This window comes from Peromyscus eremicus, chromosome 2 (genome assembly GCF_949786415.1).
Source record: "Peromyscus eremicus chromosome 2, PerEre_H2_v1, whole genome shotgun sequence".
NCBI classification, from domain to species: domain Eukaryota; kingdom Metazoa; phylum Chordata; class Mammalia; order Rodentia; family Cricetidae; genus Peromyscus; species Peromyscus eremicus.
Genome location: NC_081417.1, coordinates 51,606,254 through 51,627,634, shown reverse-complemented (window position 1 = coordinate 51,627,634; position 21,381 = coordinate 51,606,254).

Below are 21,381 nucleotides of genomic sequence, written 5' to 3'. Positions count from 1 at the left end.
TGTTTAATGCTTGATCTTTGTTTAATTTTTATTGTATATTTTCTATGTGAAATCAAATCTTTTCAAGTGAATGTCTATAGTATTTCCCCCTTTATTATTTCCTACAATGTACAGTTGTTTTAAAACCATAAAGGGTTTATTTCCCATCTTGCAACTCTCATTTCATTCTGATGAGTGTTCCTATGTCTTTGTTAATATATTTATTTAGATCTGCATTCTGGTCTTACATGAAAACCTTTTGGAATAAATAAATTTTAAAAGTGCATTTTTTTCCCTTATATTAAATCATGGCACAACTTACACTAGTCTTCCTGAAATCTCCTTAGTAGTAGTACATGGATATTAACATCTGGTTCCTTCCTCCTCTACTTGAGATTTAGACTATCTGCACAGAATGCTTCAACATTTTATCTGAGCAAAACCAAAACTGCACTAAATTATTTTGGGTTGGCAAGATCTCATCATTGCTGAGATACTTTATTATTTTTGGTGTCATTACTTTCTGTTATACCAATGCTTTTTATAGCTTTAATTTGGGCAACTATGAGGAATCATTATGTTTGAAGAGCTAAGATAGTCAAAGAGATAAGAAACCAAATTAAGAAAACTTCTGAATTAAAAAGAAAATGATAGCTGTATTTCTGGTAAAGAAATTAAGTATAATGAAAATACAGCTCACAAAATTATCTTTCTGAAAACAAATTTGATTAGGTTACTTTACTGATTAAAAAAATGTAGTGATTCTCTATTGCCTAGAGCACTTGTCTACAAGTACCTTAAAACTTTTCCTACAGTCATACTCATAAACACTGCTGAACAAGTTCTTTGGTTATTTGGGTGTATAGATATAGTCACATGTTAATCATAAAACCATATCTTAAATGGTAATATGTTTGTAGTGTAGAAAAAATTACAAGGTAAAATAAGTATAAATTAAAGATTGTTTTCATCCACTACATTGTCAGATACCATCTTGCTTAACTTTTGCTATAGTTGAGATTGTCTTGGTAACTAAGTCTGTAAGTTTATCAACCATCAATAGCTTGCAAGTAAAATCTATCCAAGCTTTTTGCTGTGTATTTTTTATTAGAACACAGAGATCACTATCAAATTATTATTTATAGCTGACTTTACATGGCAATATTAAGAGAGCACATGGCCCACAGAACTCAGACCTATCTTCTAAGTAGTAGCTCTGTCTTTTAGTATGTCAGCTCTCATAATATATTTCTAAATAGATAACATTCTAGTGAAACTAAGTAAGTCACATGTTTCCACATAGCTATAGCTTTGAAATATTTTCTATTTCTCCTGAAATTCTTCATGGAACTGTTTCATTTAACTTTCCATACAGTCCTTATTTTAAAGAGCAAGAGACTCTTCATGATTTTCATGGGGTTATCATTAGGTCTATCTTGTTGGAGAAACAAATATAACTGCTAGGAATCTGACTTCAAGTAGAGATGGTACGGGGTGTTTTCACAAGAATATTTATCATTGGTATTGCTCACATGGAACAGTTCAGAAGTTTACAAAATCACAATGTTGACAGCACAGTAAAAGTCTTAATTTACATGTTTCCTTAGTGCTAGCAGTTAAGTTCTCCCTATCACTTTATAAAATAAATAACAAGGCCACACTCTTACGTTTTGCTGACTATTATTGCTCTCACATAATTTAGAAATGTAATTCAATCTATCAGGTTTGTGTCTCTATTAGCAATAATTTAGAAATCTTAAAGAGAATCATTAACAATACTAACAACTAAAAAGAACATTTGTCATACATATTTTGCCACATAATTAAATTATTAAATTAAATTAAATTAAAATTCACACTAACTGCAAATTACAGAAGACATTAAAAAGTTCTATTCTTTGTAACTGGTGGACATTATATTTTGAAAAGATGTTATGTTTGATGATAATTTGTATATATTTGGTAGAAAGGGATACTAGTGCTAAGTAAACAGCACAGAACATATTGTGCATTACTCAAAGAAATATAATTTAGTGAGCAGTAGTTTCCACAATCTTAAAATACTTATGCTTGAGCAAGATAGCACAGAAGACAGAATGTGTTTCTATACAGAGCCAGATAATAAGGACTATCTGCTTTGTAAGCTATATAGTTGTCCAAATATTCAGTTCTGAAATAGGAGTAGCCACAGGTGATTTGGAAACAATTTAAAGTATGTATGCCTCCTGATAAATTTTTACTTACAAAAATTAGTATTGTTCTAGAGTTAGCTAAAACATGCATAGCATCAAAATGTCAATGAACCTGTAGGCATGTATATCCAAGGTATCTATTGCCATGATTAACTTTGATATGAAAGCAATTTATTTATGTATTGACTGAAAAGTAGATCAATCTCCTCTTCTGCATCAAACAATTTGTTCAGAATACAAGTTTGTTTAATTTAGGTTTTGTGAATCTTCACTCATACTGGTCTAGATTTTGGAGAGTACAACTGTCTTTGAGTCATCCATTCTCCTGTAAGTAACAACTCACTTGCACTCTTATAAGCAATCCTTATAGGATTATTGGCTCACTAATCAAGAGGTGGGTAGAAATCTTTCCTTTGGCTTGTAGTCAATGTATTATCTGAAGTAAGTAAACCTTTGTACCTCTATAAAATTGTGACATTATAATTGGCATCCAGACTTAGTTATATGTTTTAAGAGCTCTCTTCCCTTCACATGTGTTTTCATATTCTAATTTTCCCATTCAAGTTGTGGCTGTATGTCATCTCAAAGAAAGCTATTCGAGGACTGAGATCAGGGAAGAGAAATTTGCTCTATACTACAATTTAGAATTTCACAAGAAAACAATAAAAAATTTGCTAGAACTTCAACATCAATATCAGAATACTTGCTCTGTATACAAGGATAGTTTCATTTGAAAGATAATTCCATAGGTGTGATTGATTTTATGTTTATTATATTACATATCATCAATGCTTTTCATTGGTGTGATTTCTTCTAAAGAAAAGTTCCAACTTGTCGTTTATTGATTTACAGAGCCAGATAATAAGGACTATCTGCTTTGTAAGCTATATAGTTGTCCAAATATTCAGTTCTGATATAGGAGTAGCCACAGGTGATTTGGAAACAATTTAAAGTATGTACGCCTCCTGATAAATTTTTACTTACAAAAATTAGTATTGTTCTAGAGTTAGCTAAAACATGCATAGCATCAAAATGTCAAGGAACCTGTAGTTATGTATATCCAAGGTATCTATTGCCATGATTAACTTTGATAATTTTGAGCAAAAGCTGTGCCTATTGGTTTTCACATTCTGAATCCTTCACATAATTTTGCTACCTTTACTATTCTAATTTTATGGTTAATGTTTATATTTAGTGATTTCTGAAGTACTCAGTCATATTTAGTAAGTGCATGGTATCTTATCTAAATGTGTTATCTATCTTCTTCATTGAACACAGGAATAAGGATGACCTAATAAAAAAATAAGAACTAATGATCTTCTAGTGAAGAAGTCAGCTAATTATCCATATATTAGTATTTAGTATCAATAATCACAGGAACAACTCAAAAGTCTTCACTACAGAGACATTCTGAGTGCCTTTTCTAATGTTACAGGGAGAGATACAAACTCTGGCTTTAGCAATCCTTACGGCCCTCCTTTGCAATGTTTCAGAGTCTAAGGTGCAGGGTTGTTTTTTTTTCTTTTGTTTGTTTGTTTGTTTGTTTGTTTTTTAAGTATATCCAAAACAGTAGACATGAAAAAGTACATAGAAAGAACATGAAGCCTCAACCCAACTTGAAAAGCTACAGGTGCCTAAGGAATGCTGAGAGTATTAGAAATAGTCTTCTTCAAGAAAGAACATATAAATTGATTATTTGATACAAAATAATCAGCCCTGAAAACATGTATATAAATAATACTATACAGACCAAACAGGCTATATTTAGAAATTTGTTTCACATATTCATACATACATATATATGTAAAACAAATAATGAAAAATATAAAAGAGATCATGAATTTGAAAGCAAAGGGTGTACATAAGAAGGATGGTTTGGAGGGAGGAAAGAGAAGAAGGAAATTGTGTAAATATAACCTTAAAAATAAAAAATAAATAGTAAAGAAGAGAAGTTCATAAAAGTAACCCATTTATATTTGAATTTGTATTGGAGTTTTCTTTATTACTTGTATTTCACATCTTCATAAAAACTATTATAAAAATCTTAACATGAAAATAATATAATAAATGTTATTGCATTTATAACATTTATGAATAAACTCCAAAAAAATCTTATAGGCCCAAAGAAGAAAAACAAACTCACTACAGTCCACTGGAAAATTAATTACACAATTATAGTTTATTGCTTTGAAAACTACAGCAAATGTTCAATTTCTTTAATATAACACTGGTAGTCACATTCCAAATGCTTTTCATAAGGTCTCAGAATAAGCTATTATCGATACCATGTGAATCAGTAATTAGAGCATTGTTAAGGAAATACACTAGATAATGTTTTAAATACAAAGCTTAACTTTAGATTATGAGCTGGAAGCATTGGGCTGGCTGTTCTACTGTGAAGTTGACACCTTCAGTAAACATTGCACAGTTCAATACTAAGTATTCTTCATATATTCAAAATGCAAAATGGCTTAAGACTAGTGAATTAAAATTTCTTGAGAATATTAAGATCCGTTACTAAATGGATGATTTCCCTCTTTTATACATTCAATGAAATTATTAACTTTGTTTTAATACAAAAACATGGTATTGCACACTTACATTAAAAACTGAAAATAATACTCAATATATAGATAGGTGTCTTTTAAAAATCAGTGAAATATTAGAAATAAAATTTGTAATAACAAGGTGTAAAGGAACTGTGTAATAGTTTCTGGATCCAGTGGTTGTAACTGGAAAATAAATGCAAAGCACAAGAAGATCACTGAGGATTTCCTTGGCTGTAAAGATACAGGAAGAAAATGTCACAGGGGGGTATAGATTCTTTATGGACATATACTGCAAGTGAAATTATTCATTCTATTTCATTTGCTTTATTGTGTTCCAAAATTCTAAAATGTGAGAATTTTAAATGAGATAGAAATGCTTGGTGAACTCATTGGATAGAAATGCAATTGTATCTCAGACAAGCTATATGTGCTAACAACTATCATCCCATTGGGACATTGCTCTGCGGCACCTTTTTGCTTTTTGCCTTTAGTCCATGATTATAAATTGCATTATTTGAAAAAAAATTAGCTACTTCAGATGAAAATACCTTACTGCTGCTTATTTGGAAAGTGTATTTGTGTTCGGCATGGTTGGTACTCATTTAATCAGAAATTTCCTCAGCTATACATGAAATATTTTCCTCTTTCGTCTCTAAAGAGATGAACATACAAAAGATTATATGAATATATATGAACAAATAAATTATGTAGCAAATTGATAGATACACTATTTCTTTCAACTTCATAGTTTGAACTATAAATAAATTAAGAGTGTTCCTTGAAGAGAATTGCAGATATGATACGCCTATTTATATTTAGGGACACAGGGGAATGGGAATATTTTATCATTCCATTAGCTGTTTCTGTAGGCCACAAGATCTACTTAATCAAAGTCCTAATTATGTCTACTATCATCTGACCCAGACCTGTTGTGACTTCAATCAACAGCATGGCTGGTGCAACTGCACAGTCTGAAAGACTGCAACAGACTCAGGTAATTGAGTGTAAATTAGAAATCTTCAGAAATTCTACAAAAACCTCTGTTGATGATGCTTTTACAGAGGCATCTACAGCAACTACCATCAGACTCACAATCAACACATCAGTGGGAAAATAAGGAATACTGGGTACTAAGCACATGCTCTGAACTACTTTGGCCCCAAGACAGCAACCCACTGCTGCCAAACCTACTGGCTTACAGCAAGCATGACTGGGTGGAGTTTGTCTCACCTACTCCTGCTTTATTACCAAAAATAATGAGTTCCACAGAATGCTTTACATAAAAGTGGAGTTGGAAATCCTCAAGAGAAGAGCAAGATTAGTAAAAATCAAAAAAGCATGGCTGGGAGTGGATCTAGGAGACAACTAAAGAGGATGTGTCACTGTAGCTTGAAGTTTATCTGTGTCCTGCCTAGTCCTGCAGCTGCTCAGACCCAAGTAAACATACAGAGACTTATGTTAATTACAAATTGTATGGCCATTAGCTCAGGCTTATTACTGACTAGCTCTTACACTTACATTAACCCATAATTCTTATCTATGTTTAGCCATGTGCTTAGTACCTTTTCTCAGTTCTGCCTTGTCATCTTGCTTCCTCTGTGACTGGCTGGTAATTCCTGACTCTGCTTTTCCTCATTCCAGCATTTCTTTAGTCTGCTTACCCTGTCTATAGTCCCTGGCTGGCTATTGGCAAATCAGTGTTTTTTTAAACCAGGGTACAAAAACATTATCCCACAGTATGCCACAGCTCAACAAAAAACAGCATATAAATTAGTGGTCTCATTATCTCATGACTACACAAAACTTCCTCTGACCACACAGAGCTATTCCTTCCATATCCATATAATATCCAATATCAATATAATGGATTTGCACTGCCCAAATTATTCACAAATTTTACCACCCACCCACCAAGTCTTTCTTTCAACTTTACCTCTCCCAAATCCTAAAGGCAAATCTGGCTTATAATATATGAATGCATGTCATTTCCCCCCTCTTTTTATTTTACCATCAATCCAAACTCCTACATCTCCCTTACTTTTTTCTTTGCCTCTATCATTCACACATCTAATTATTTCCCCATCTCTATATCAATACTAATCTCTAGTCCCACAAAGATTGCTTATTTAATTTTCCTTTCTTACCATTCCTTTTCACCATAAATAGCATGCTATCATGAGTCATTTATCTAGAACATATACTCTTAAGAAATGTCTGCTTTGCAGTGAAATACTACTCATTATGAGAGTAGGTTAAATATTAGGTAATGACTGTTGTTGCAGATAGGATACAACAACACATAGGGACAAATTGTAGATAGAACAATGTGTGTAGGGCATAAGTTTAAAGGAGGAAAACATCACCACAACCCTACTTTAACCTAATCTCTCCTGAAAATTGCTAATGATTTCATAGAAACAGTTGATGTCACCTGTATTAAAAAAAACATAATATTTAATCAACAAGTGTTGGAGAGATAGCTCAGAGGTTAAAAACACTGGGGTTAAATTCCTAGCACTCCCATTTTATCTCACAAATATCTGTAACTCCAGATCTTAGGGATCTGATGACCTCTTCTGGCATGGGCACCAGAGCATGGTGGACAAATATATATCGCTCAGAGATCAGTCACTGTAACTCATCAGGGCAGTACAATAAAGCTAAACCTGTTAGTGGAAGTGTGAGTCAGCCAGCTCCCAAGCTGTGAAAAACACCCATAAACATAAAGTAAAATAATAATATTAAATACTTTTTACTGTTCTTTTTTTTCTTTTTACATAGTGTATGTGCCTTTTAAATCATTTATTTTGATCCCATTCTTTTATCCATTCCTTCAAATACACCTTTCTCCTGATCCCCCTCAAATGAAACAAAATTTAAGAGAAAAAAATAAAAAAGAAAAGAAAAAAATGGACAAAATTAAAAATCTCGTCATGGAAACTGCAATGTGACACAGTGAGTCATGCAGTAAACCAATTTGTACATATGTCTTTACTTGCAAGTGTTCATTGCAAAGAGTTGTTGGTCTGGTTCAAGGTCTCTGGTTTCTACTACACTATCAGTATTGGGCCCTCATTAGGTCTCTTGTTGGATATCCTGTGGTTGCCCTGTGTTGTGGAGATCCTGCAGCTTTGGGTTTGTGGATCAGGTTCCTCAATGTGCTACAACCAATCATTGAGGGAGTGAATGTTGGGTTAGGCCAAGTTATAAACCTGGTTCTGGACCTGGGTAGCTGCAAGATTGGTCCACCTACCAGTTCTCCACTGTCCTTACCACCAGGGTGAGCTCTCTTGTATTGCCCTAGATAATTCACTTCTTGCAGCAACAAGTGAGTGGTGGGGACAATTCTTCTGCTCTTACACCCTCAAGGTTTGTTCTTCCATACCTACACCATCAGGGTCAGCTCCACCATGCTCACAATTTCAGTACTGGCTCACCCACACCTCCACTAATAGGGTTAATTCTGTTGTGCTGCCCTAGTGAGGTGTAGGGCCTACTCTACTGAGTGCTGCAGCTTATGAGGAGCAAGGACAGCCTTCATACTCTTATGGCCCAATGGCCAGCTCCTGCACCTGTCTCAGGCATTGATGAGTGGGGTTGGGGGTAGGGCATCTCTCATCTACCCATGTGGCCACATGTCAGATGAGTAATGGAGACAGCTCTCACTTGCTCACAATATCAGGGCTGGATTACCCTTACCTCTAACCACCAGGCCAGCTCTGCTTTGTTGTCTAAGCAAAGAGCAGAGCCTGCTTTCCTGAGTGCTGCAGCTGGTTAGAGGGAAAGTCAGCTCTCTCTTCTGTTGCAGGTGGTAAGGGGTGGAGGAAAGAGAGGGACATCTCTCACCCACCCATACTGCTGCAAGACAGATGAGTAGTAGGGCTAGCTCTCACAGGCTTACAACTTTAGGTCTGGTTCACCCATACCTCCACTATCAGGGTTGGTTCTATGATGTTACCCAGGTGAGGGACACAGCCTGCTCCCCCAAGTTTTGCAAATGCTGGGGGGCAAAGACAGCTCTCCTACTCTTGTGACCTCAGGGTCAGTTTTCCCACCTTCCTCAGGCATTGATGGGTAGTGAGACAAGCAGGTCAACTCCCCCTGCCCATGCTGCCACAACACAGATGAGTAATGAGGTCAGATCTCCCATGCTCACAGCTTGGGGGCTGGCTCACTCACACCTCCACTAACAAGTTTAGCTTTATTATGCTGCCCTGATGAGATACAATGGTTGATCTTTGAGTGTTGCATCTATACGGGTTAGGGGCAGCTTTCCTGCAATTATGACCACAGGGTCAGCTCTCTTTCTTGCCTCAGGCATTAACAGAAGGGGAAGGACACCTCTCCCAATTCCATACTGTCATATGGCAGATTAGAAGTGGGGCAGACTTCAGGGCAGACTCATGCAAATCTCCCCCAATAGTTTTGTCTTTATGTTGCCCAGGTAAGGTGTAGGGCCTGCTCTCCCAAGTGTTACAGCTGGTTAGGGGCAGCTCTCCTGATCTTATGACCACAGAGCTACCTCTTCCACCTGCCTCAGGTGTTGATGGGTGGGGGAGGGGAGGGCAACTCGCCCCTGCTCATGCCTGCTCAAGACAGATGAATAATGGAAACAGCTGTCTCTTGCTCACTACTTCGGGGTTGGCAAAACCACACCTGTGCCAACAGGGCTGGATCTATTGTGCTGCCCAAATGAAGTGCAGGTCCTGCTCTCTCCAGTGTGGCAAATTGCGGGGAAAAAATCTTTTTAAATAAACAATGTAAACAATGATCTAACCAAACACAGGCACATCCTAGAAAAAAAAAATGAAAATCAGACAACTAGTCAACAAATTTATAAATTTCATAGTAATTGCTCACTTTCACAATGTCTCCAGAAAAATTTTACAGGTAGAATTCAGAAAAATGCTTAATGTTCAAACAAATGAAATGAGAAGCAAATATCTTTTAAGGGATGACAACACCCATAGTTGCATGAAATAAGTAAATTCATAATGAGAACGAAATGTAATGAAGATATATTAATGCTGAATACAAATCAAAGCACACTGATGATAGATATGAAAAGCACAATTGCTTAAAAATATACATATAACAGTGGAAAGTCTGACCAATAGAAGATGGAATATAAAAGTTTGAAGACAGGGAGAAGAATTGTATTATTCTGTCAAAATCAGTGATTGTTTATAATTAATGGAATGAATAACACATGGAAAAGACAAAATTTAGAACTTATGAACAGAGAAGAACTTCATACCAAGGGTAGAGAAAATATTTTTAAGAAAATCATCGAAGATATTTTTTCAAATCTATAAAATTATAGCCCAGACAGACACAAGAGGAACACAGAACACTGAAAATTTCTTAAAAAAAACATAGGAAAGATTAAAAAGAATGACACCCCATTCATCATGTTATAGTAAAAATATTTAAGGTACAGATGAATAGAGGATATTAAAAGTTTAGGAGAGAAAATCCAAGTCATACATAAAGTAAGGCTCATCAGACAAATTATCTCTTATAATTTAAGTAGAAATCACAACTTTCAGAATAGAAGAAAATAAGAGGAATTTATAATCATTAATCCATACATACAGAAGATATGGGAGGGACTACTATAGAATGAAAAGAAAATCCTACCCAAAAGGCCACACAGGGAAAGTAAAATAATTGTTAAGCAAAAGAGGACTAAGAAATCACCAATACTACAAAATCAAGTAAATTACATGAATCAGTATGTATTTCCCAATAACAACATTTTTAGCTATCTGTAAAATGCAAATTAAAACTTCTTTAAGATTCCATCTTACCTTAGTCAGAATGGCAAATATCTAAAACACAAATGACAAACAAATTCGAACATGGATATAAAAAGGAGCCTATATTCACTTCTGGGGACAGTGAAAACTGGGATAGACACTATGGAAATCAGTGTAGATGATTATAAAAAACTAAAAATAGAACTTCCCTATAATCTCTTTATACTACTCCTGGAAATATACCAAAGGATTCCAACCAACTACAAAGAAACTTGTTTATCTGTGTTCATCCTTGCTGCATTCACAATTACTACTAAATGGAATCAGCATAAACACCCATTAGCTGAACATTGGATAACAAAAATGTAGTACTTCTATATAATGGAATTTTATTCTCCTGTATTGAACGATGTTGTTATAAAAGTTTTAGATAAATGGATAGTGTTGGAAAAATTATACATAGGGAAGTAATAAAGACCCATAAAGGAAAATGCCATACGTTCTGACTCATGTGTGGATCTTAGCCTCAAATACATAGATTTGCATGTTTAACTTGGAGTACCCATAGAAGGCAGAAAACTAGAAAGATGAGAGAACTTGGTGGTAGGATTATTGCTTAAACCAACACGTACTCTGGTCACAGGACAGGGAGAAATTTAGGTAGGATCAACCTGTAAGCTTGCTCTATGTTATCTTGCTTTCATAACATAGGAAGACACTATTTATTACCCTGGATGGCCAAAGCCACTAAGTCTAAACCAGCTCTGAACACTGGGAAATATAAAGGCAATAATTTGGCACAAATGCACCTTTTACTATAATTGTGGTATGAACGGTATGATTGCATGAATTGGGGCATGATTGGGAATAATCCATCACCTTTTGATTTTAAGGCCCATTCCACAGGAGAGAATTCAGTAGATATGGTCAGTAACCTGTATTTAGAGAGCAAATAGGCACTAGAAGAGAACCTGCTTCAACTGTTTTACTAGATGCACATGTTATCAAACTGCCTTCAATGTAATTATTCCAGGTTTCTGAAAGAAACACCATAAACTCATTGGCTCATCAAACTGATCTTGGATGTAATTCTTTTGATTTATTCTTCATACTCATTCTATCTCTGTTGCGAATAGAAATATCTTTATATCTTCCCAGGGAATGATGGGTAATAGTAATTGTGTTAATAATCATATTCATTCTACATGTGTTCTTTTCTGTGGATACTGGCATATGTGTGCATCATGAACAGACATACTTTCTATGCTTCGACATTTTTTTTCTATGATAATATAAAATTAGCCTGATGGACCAGTCATAAATGAGTCAAAATGGAGGACCTGGAAGATTTTATTTGTTTACTCATTCTGTCATTTCTAGAAAACAACAAACAAATAAAAATTGTGGGGGCGGAAATCCAGATTAATTTGGTAATTACAAAAGGAAGATGAATTTGTTAGTCAGAATCAATGGCCAGGCCACCCTCATATGTGGCATTCCAGTAGAGAACAGCTGCAGAAACTATGGACACATTTTGACTGTAGTGAAAGAAACAGATGAATTCCAACCAGGAACTAAACATCATTGCTTATTTTCAAGTAGCCTTTCTTCTAGTACAGGTGAAATTTAGCATCTGATGGTCACTCATTATGATATTTATTTATTGCTATGATCTGAATTTCTATGCCCCCTAAAAGTCCATAAATCAAACCTTACTTTCCACGGATACTGGCCTTTTAGAGGTATTTCATTCCTAAGGAAAAAGGTGTTATGAATGGTATCAGATATTTTATAATGGGCTCAAGGGACTACATATATCTGATGATTCGGCAAGAAGGGCCATGTCAGGACCTGAAAGCAGTAGCTCAGCAGACACCACGTTCCAAGCCCCACTACTCACATTTCCTATCCTACAAAACAAGGGGAAACAATTTTCTGTTGTTTATAAGTCATCAAGTTGTAGCCTTTCCTCTACATATATTTTGCCAGCTATGTCGGCAAAATGTCAGTTTCTTTACTTTAACCTTATCAATGTCCTCTGTGGACAACAATGAATCCTACTATGATAATTAATAAAAGGTAATTGATACAAAATTAAAGGATACTACAAGAAAGACAAGAAACAAAGAAGGAATTCACTGATAGATCAGGAGCATCGTTAACATCCTTCTTATGTTGAGCAGTTAGTACTTCCTTTTTTTTTGTTGTTTTGTTTTTTCAAGACAGGGTTTCTCTGCGTAGCTTTGTACCTTTCCTGGAGCTTGCCTTGGAGACCAGGTTGGCCTCAAACTCACAGAGATTCTCTTGCCTCTGCCTCCCGAGTGCTGGGAACTACTTCCTTTCTAAATAGACATTTTGTTTTTTTTCCATTCTTCTCAGTTTCCTTGGGATAGTGTGTGTTTAAGAACTTCTCCAGCAAGTCGCCTTTCCTCCTTCAGACTGAGGCAGGCCAGTATGTATGGAGAGGAACCAACAGATTTATGAGTAGAAGGATATAGATCGGGACTTTAGTTTTCAAGCTCCCTGGTGGCTAGATACTGAGGTATGCTGAAGAATACAGGGACTATTACTCAGTGTTCTAGATGGTCTTCTGGGGTCCACCAGTTTTTCATTATTCCGTTTGTATCAAAGTGGGTGTCACAATTACTGTTTCTATTGCTGTGAAATGACACAATGTCCACGGAATCTCTTTTTTTTTCTTATTAAGAAATTTTCTGTACATTTTACATACCAACCACTGATGCTCCTCTCCTCCCTCCTCCTGCCACCCCCAGCCTTCTCTCCCAAGCCACCCCTCATTCTCACCTCCTCCCAGGCAAGTACTCTCATGAGGAGTCAGCAGATCCTGGTACATTCAGTTGAGGCAGGTCCAAGTCCCTCCCCTTAAACCAAGGCTGTGAAAGGTGTTCCACCATAGGTACTGGGTTCCAAAAGGCCTACTCATGCACCAGAGATGGATCATGATCCCACTGACAGGGGCCCCTTAAACAGGTCAAGCTAAACAACTGTCTCACCTACGCAGAGGGCCTAGTCCAGTCCCATGGAGGCTCCACAGCTATTAGTCCACAGTTCATGGTTCCCACTGGTTTGGTTTGGTTGTCTCTGTAGGTTTTCTTCATAATCGTCATGCTCCTTGCTCATAAAATCCCTCTTCTTTCTCTTTGACTGGACTCTTGGAGCCCAGCTTGGTGCCTGGCTGTGGATCTCTGCCTCCTCTGCTTCTATCAGTTACTGTATGGAGGCTCTATGATGACAATTAGGGTATTCACCAATCTAATTACTGGAATAGGTCATTTCAGGCACCAAGGCTGTCCACTCTGCTCATATTTATTCAATATAGTACTCTAACTCCTAGCTAGAGCAATAAGAAAACAAAAGGAGATCAAGGGGATAAAAATTGGAAAGGAAGAAGTCAAGCTTGCCCTATCTGCAGATGATATGATCATATACATAAGTGACCCGATGTGTAGGCAAATTTCTAAAAGTTCTTATTCATAAAACAAACCAGGAGCCAGGTATTGGGGTGAACGCTGAAAGATCAAAGAAACAGAACAAGCCACAGCCACCTCACCTTGCCAACTTCTCTGAGTCCTCACCTGAATCAATCTCAGCTGAACTGCTGCTGAAAGCCTAAAAGCTTAACCAGCCTAGTTCCTGGTCCTCACGCCTTATATACCTTTCTGCTTCTTGCCATCATTTCCTGAGATTAAAGGCATGAGTCACCATGCCTGACTGTTTCCAGTGTGGCGTGAACTCACAGAGATCAGGATGGATCTCTGCCTCCCAAGTGACAGGATTAAAGGTATGCGTGCCACCCTTTTCTGGCCTCTATGTCTGTCTAGTGGCTGTTCTGTTCTCTGATGCCAGATAAGTTTATTAGGGTGCACAATATATTGGGGGACACAATATCACCACACCCATGCTCATTGGTAGGTAAGATTAACATAGTAAAAATGGCAATCTTACAAGAATCTATAGATTCAGTGCAATTCCGACCAAAATCCCAACATCATACTTCACAGACTTGGAAAGAACAATACTCAACCCATGAGGTCTAAAAGAGTTTAAAAAGGGTTTCTAAACATACAGTAATGGAGGGAAAAAAACAGCTTTCTACTTCATGTCTCATGTGTTCCGAGATATAGAGACACCAAGGTACAGAGATGCCATGGCATGTGGAGGTGAGCTACGCTATGGCGGATGCATAGGATGCGAGCTTGAGCTAATCAGCATGGGGAATTCCTACAGTGGTACAGAGTGGTGTCGCTCAGACATGCAGCGTGCTGCATGGTAGATTTAGCTTTTGCTAGTACAGACAAAAAAATTAAATAAATAAAAAGGTTTCTGGGCAGCACATTGCTTCTTAGACACATAGACACACTGATTCCCAGAGTTGGCAGTAGGCATACTACCACCATCATCAGAAGCTGAGGTAGGTGGAGTCAGCAAGTAAGGCTTTGGTCCTAGCCAAACTGCAATTCAGCAGTTTAAAATCTCTCCTGGTCAGAGGAGGATTATAGATTCACAATAAAATAGATTCAGATGAAATAAAACCCTAAACAGTTTACAATGTGTATAAAAATGTATGTAGGCATTTTTGGAAGAAAAAAAGAACAGGAAAAGAGATAGTTATATAAAGAAATAGGTAGTTTTAAAAAATAAACTCCTTAAAGAGACAGTAAAAGTAATATAAAAAATAAGCCATAAAAAGATGGAAATCACACAGAGTCTAGATTATATTGTCTTTGGGATTTTTAACTGCAGAAGACGTTTGAAGTTAAGGCTGTGGAGTTAAAACGTATATTTTAAAGTTATCTTAACTTCAAAATTTATGTCTATGGATATGTTGCATTGGAAAAGAGTTTCTGCTGTTGTTTCAACAGAAGATGAGAATCTATGGATTTGTTCCAGGTTAAGATGGATAAGATTTGATCAAGCCAAACCTCCTTAACCTTAACTGGTGGTAACTATCAACAAAGGTTTTAGCCAGTCTTCCCAGGACTTGACCATTATCTTCAATTTTCCCAGGATCTCCATAAGACTACCCAGTGCTCCCTATCAGCAGGAAGTAGCCTAGAACACTGAACCCACATTTCCAAAAATGGATTATGGATATTTGTCTTTGTTTAGGTTGTTGGTTACAAATTGTTTTTGGTCATAGTCAATCTCTTTCTAAAAGAAGAAAGGGGGATGTGATATAGAAATATAGGATATAGATATGGTAGAATAAAAGGGTAGATTATTGAACAATACATTTAAAGAGCAAAAAAATTGTTTAAAAATGTTTTACATTGCTATGGATTTTAGTTTATTGATACAAATTTAATGTTAATTTTGTTATACTGTATGTATATTTCTACTCTTGTTTAAAGTATTTTGTTTGTGCAACTCATTTGAAATTGTAGTGTATAGTTGAGAAATACAAATTAATAACTAATCTTCTATGATAGTCAAACTTACAGTCACATTAGTTAAGTTTTATAGGTACACATAGATATAATTAAATCAGGTAGGTAATCTTCAAATGCTTCAAAGACCTATATGGTATTTAAATATGGTATTTAAAATGTTTTAAAAACTTAGACTTTTCTGGACAATGAGACCTGTCTGCTCCTGGCAGCACCAATTACTTCAAGGAAGATGATGGGCACCAAAGACACTCCATATGGAGTTTATCTTCTTCATGGCAAAAGTTAGTCATTTGGGCGAGAAACTGTTCTTGCCTGGACTGCTTGACAAAATGTTGTATCAACTGGACATGCAGGACCTGTAGGAAGGTGACCACTGAACTTTGCAAGGCAAAATGGTCCCTCAGGTTCCTGCTTCACAGAACAAACTGCAAGACTTTCTACAGGACACTAAGAGAAGTGAATGAGAGACTCTAGGCCTAGAGGTTGAAGATGGATGCCCCAATGTTGCAGAGGAACCTTGGATGACTGCTTAGGCAGGCAGCTGTCTCTGTCATTTCCAGAATCTTGGAAGTTACTTACAATGCATTTCCTGTTTACTTAGGTAATGCTATTTTCTTCTGGGGTCTTTGATGTAGTTGAAGACTAGATAGTTATAATTTTCCTTAGTTATGATAAAAGATAAATTAGATATGAAACTTTAGACTCACAAATAAAGTTTACATAGAATATTTTCTTTAATTTTGCCAAATACCAATAGACTAGATATTGTAACTGTAATTCTTGCTTGATAACTGTACTAGTATATGTAATTTTACTATGTTAAAGTTAAAACCTTCCTTTTTGATTAGGCAGAAAAGGTGAAGTGCTGTGGGATATCATTCTGTATGCTGTGAATATGTGTTGCTCTGATTGGTTGATAAATAAAATGCTAATTGGCAGGAAGTACAGATGGGCAAGCAGATGAGGAGAATGCTGGCTGAGAAGAGGAAGGATAGAGTGAGGAGTCACCAGCTAGAAACAAAGGAAGCAAGATGACAAGGCAGAACTGAAAAAGGTACCAAGCCACATGGCTAAAAATAGATAAGAATTGTGAGTTAATTTAAATGTAAGAGCAAGTTAGTAATAAGCTTGAGCTAATAGCCACACAGTTTGTAATATAAGCCTCTGTGTGTTTATTTGGGTCTGAGTGGCTGCAGACTGATGGGACACAGGAAAACTCCCAACTACAGACTTCACTTGGTTTGGACTGTGCACTGAGCTCTTTCTGAAAAATGTAACTAGTAATTTGTTGGTAACATTAGGACCTAAATTTTCTTCAAGTTACATGATACTGTTCTCTAAAAAAATGAAATTAATTTAGCCTCTCTTTGATAACCATCAAACTTAGATCATAGACCAGTCAATGGTTAGGCACATCTACAAGATCTGAGCCAGCATTGCACAACAGGTTGTGGGTTATAAATTTTGTGATTGCGTTGGAAGTCTAGGCTAATTACAGAAGATGGCTTACTAAGGCTCCATAATCTCCATTACTAGGAGTCCTCACTAGAGTAAACCTCATAGCTTATGGGAAGTTTCTACTGCACTAGGTTTCCATATTGCCTCCTAAATTCTCATCTATTTCAGTCACCTTTCCCTATTCCCTTTCCCTCCATCTCTCCCTTTCCCTCCTAATCACTCTTGTTCCATCCCCAACTGCTCCCTAGTCCACCCACAAAAGCTATTCTATTTCTGCTTCTCAGGGAGATCCACGTGTCCCTCTTAGACCCCTCTTTTTTATGTAATGTCTCTGGATCTGTGGACTGTACTATGATTATTCTTTATTTAACAACTAACATCCACTGAAAAGTATCTATCATGTTTATCTTTTGGAGTCTGGGTTGCCTGGCTCAGGATTTTTTTTTCCTAGTTCCATCCATTTGCATGTAAATTTCAAGAGGCAATCTTTTTCTAACTGCTCAATAATACACCATTGTGTCAATATACCATATTTTCTTTATCCATTCTTTGGTTGATGGACATCTGGGATGTTTCTAGTTCCTGGGTATTATGAATAAAGCTACCATGAACAGAGTTGAACACATGCCCTTGTGGTAGAATGGAGGATCTTTTGGGTGTATGCCCAAGACTAGTATAGCTGAATTTGACGTAAATTCTGAGGTCCTCACAGCAGGAGGGAGCCCATGCCCAACACTGCCTAGATGACCAGGATCTGGAAACCAGATTGCTCAGAGACCTAGGGTAGAACCAAACACAACTGACAAAAATGTCAATGAAATGATTCCTAATGATATTTTGTTATAGGTTCAGTACCTGGCATAATTGTCATCAGAGAGGTGATTAGGCTAGTCACAGTTAAATAGTAGGTGGATCTTGGGGAACTCTGCTTAAGGTAGGGGGAGAAGGAGTGATTGTAGGAGCCAGAGGGGGTCAGAGACACCAGGAAAATACAGCCCACAGAATCAACTAATCAGGGCTTCTAGGGGCTCAGAGACTGAATCAGCAACCACAGAGCCTGCATGGCACTGCACCACATCCTCTGCATACATGCTGTAGGTCTTTAGCTTGGGGTTTTTGTTGGACTTCTAAAAATGGGAGTGGAGGTAACTGATTGCTTTGTTTGTTTGTGGAAACTATTTCCTCCTACTAGGTTGCTTTGTACATCCTTGGTATGAGGATATATGCTCAGTTTTGTTACATCATGTTATGCTGAGTTCTGTTGATATCCTGAGTGGCCTCTCTTTTCTGAAGGGAAATAGAGGAGCAATGGATGTTTGGTAGAGGGTACTTAAGGGTTTGGAGAAGGGGAGGGAGGGGAGGAAGGAGTTGGGATGTGCCAAATAGAAAAGAATAAATAAATAAATACATAAATGATAAATACATTTTAAAAATTAAATCAATTAAGAATAAATAAAAGAAAACATCTTAGATCCTAGTAAATCATATTCTGCATATATATATATATATATATATATATATATATATATATATGCAGATGGGCATATAAACTTATCTGTCTGCTCAATAAAAGTATTAACATCTGTGTTGCATACAGTAAGAAATATCTGTAAATCTACACCACAACTAGATAAACCTGCTATTTATTTGGATGTTGGAGAGAAGATTATATGTATGTAGAGGTAGGGTTTATATACTTTTTTATATGTCAAATATGTTTTAGACATATAATTTGATATGACATTGACTAAATGTTTAAAAATAGTAAATAAAACATAAGCACATATAAACCTAAGTACAACTTATTACAACTGAAAGTAAATACAGAACAAAATGTTTATAATTATAACATTATATATACTGTAAATGTTAATTTTTATTCTTAATTCTTCCCTTCCTACACTTACTTCCTTACATTGTTCTCTTCAGACTTCCAGATATAAAATATAGCTGATTTCTGTCATCATAACAGTTTTAGTTAATCTATTAACACCAAAGTAATAGATATATTTTTTCTTTCTTCTGTGAACTGGTTAGACATAAATAAGAACAACAATGAGGAAATGACCACTGTGATGTCTACTAAGTGATTATTTAACCAACCTCAATGGTATCAGGGAACAGTAGAGAACACAATTAGAGTTTTGTTCTATGAATCTGAGATAGTAAATTTTGGCTCACCTTTATAATAGAAATAGAGGTGTGGGTCTAAATGTTAAGAATTTCTATCTGTTCCTGTAACTCTTTTTCAAGTGAAATGAAACTGATTTAATGTCAGAAGGCCAAAAGCAATATACTCACACTTGCAACAATAATCTTAATAATACATGTTTGCAGTGGAGCTGTCCTTCAAAGAGCAACCCATAAGTTCCTACTACAGTGGACACTGCACTGTAAGGAGCAGAAGTCAATAACTGGAAATACGAATTATTATTTACTTCAGTGCATTCTGTTGTTGCTTATAGTCATAAATAACTCTTTCAGTAAGAAAATTCTATTTATCTCAAGCCATATTGGCAGAACAGTATGTGTGTGTGTGTGTGTGTGTGAGAGAGAGAGAGAGAGAGAGAGAGAGAGAGAGAGAGAGAGAGAGAGAGAGAGAGAGAGAGAGAATAACATCAGCAAAAGTAGAAAATAACACAAAAAGACCCCTTAACTCAATCTAAGAATATTTCTCTTTATTTAAATTCTAAGGAACCAATGAACTATCAATTTCTCTTTACTGTTTTATTAGAAGTATCAAATAATTATACGGAGTCTGCATCTTGCTACCATATATCATGTGCTTCAAAACATTTATAGCTATACTTTATCATTATTATATTTTATACCACATATCTAGCTGACTGTATAGGACTAGGCACTGATGGAATGAGAACAACCCCCCCCCTCAAAAAAAAAATGACAGTTTGGCATTTGAGAAAATGGCAGAAGCAGGAAGGTCACAATCTGACCTTTTCCTGCCCTTCTCCCCTGAAGCAGGTTGTGAAAGCCAGAAAAGGGGTTCTGCCCTTTTCCTGAAGCAGGTTAAGGGATCCTCCTGTGATAAGTGCCTGTTCCATCCTAGGAGGAAAGGGCATCCTTATCTCTGAAGACACAGGACCACAGATAATAATCTGCACAGGCCTTGCTAATTTTCCCCAAGTTTATTATCAGTGGATCATACCCTTTGTCCCCCACCCACACCTCTCCATAACTGAGTACTTCATCAGATGGCATAAAAACACAGAACTCAAACTGTTTCTTCATGTCTTCATGTCTGAAAGTTCCCCTGTTAGTTTATATCGGAGCATTCTCATTAATTTTAGTTTTATTATAGGATATTTAGCCACGTAATGAAGATGAAAGAAAATTCCTTTTACTTACAGTACTTAGTCTGAAACTATCAATTTAGTGATGTGCATATTTGTGTATGGTGTGTGTATGTATGTGTGATCTCATTATATAATTCAACAACAGAACTAGAGAATAAAAATCCATTTAATTTGTTTGCTAAATGATTTGTACTTGTTTGGACCTTAAACATATATCTAATTCCCCTGTGTTAATGAATTCAAGTGAGAAAAGCTTTCATCTTTACAAAGACTATATCATCATATTACGAATGAAAATATCATGAGGCATCATGGTAAGTCATTTAAAAATAAAAATATTTACCAAATGTAAATGAACTAATCTTTCTTATGAGTAATTCCCGGGCTACCCAATGACAGTCTTTGTGTAATCATTGTTTGGCCATATAACAATAAGAATGAGTTCTCTAGGATTTTAATGAAGTTCCCATATATTTTCTTGAATTATTTTAGTTTTAATAATTCAATATTAATAGAATATTTCTTTACTAAATTCAAGAAATAAAACATCACAATATAGCATTGTTTTTTTTTCTTAATGAAAGAATGCTTTTGCCACAGTAAACCAGGGAAAACAAAACAAAATACTCCCCAGGACACGAATAATATGTGCCAACATATTGATCATAGGATAATTTAAGAAGCATATTTAATGATCTGAAGAAAGTCCTTATGGTTGA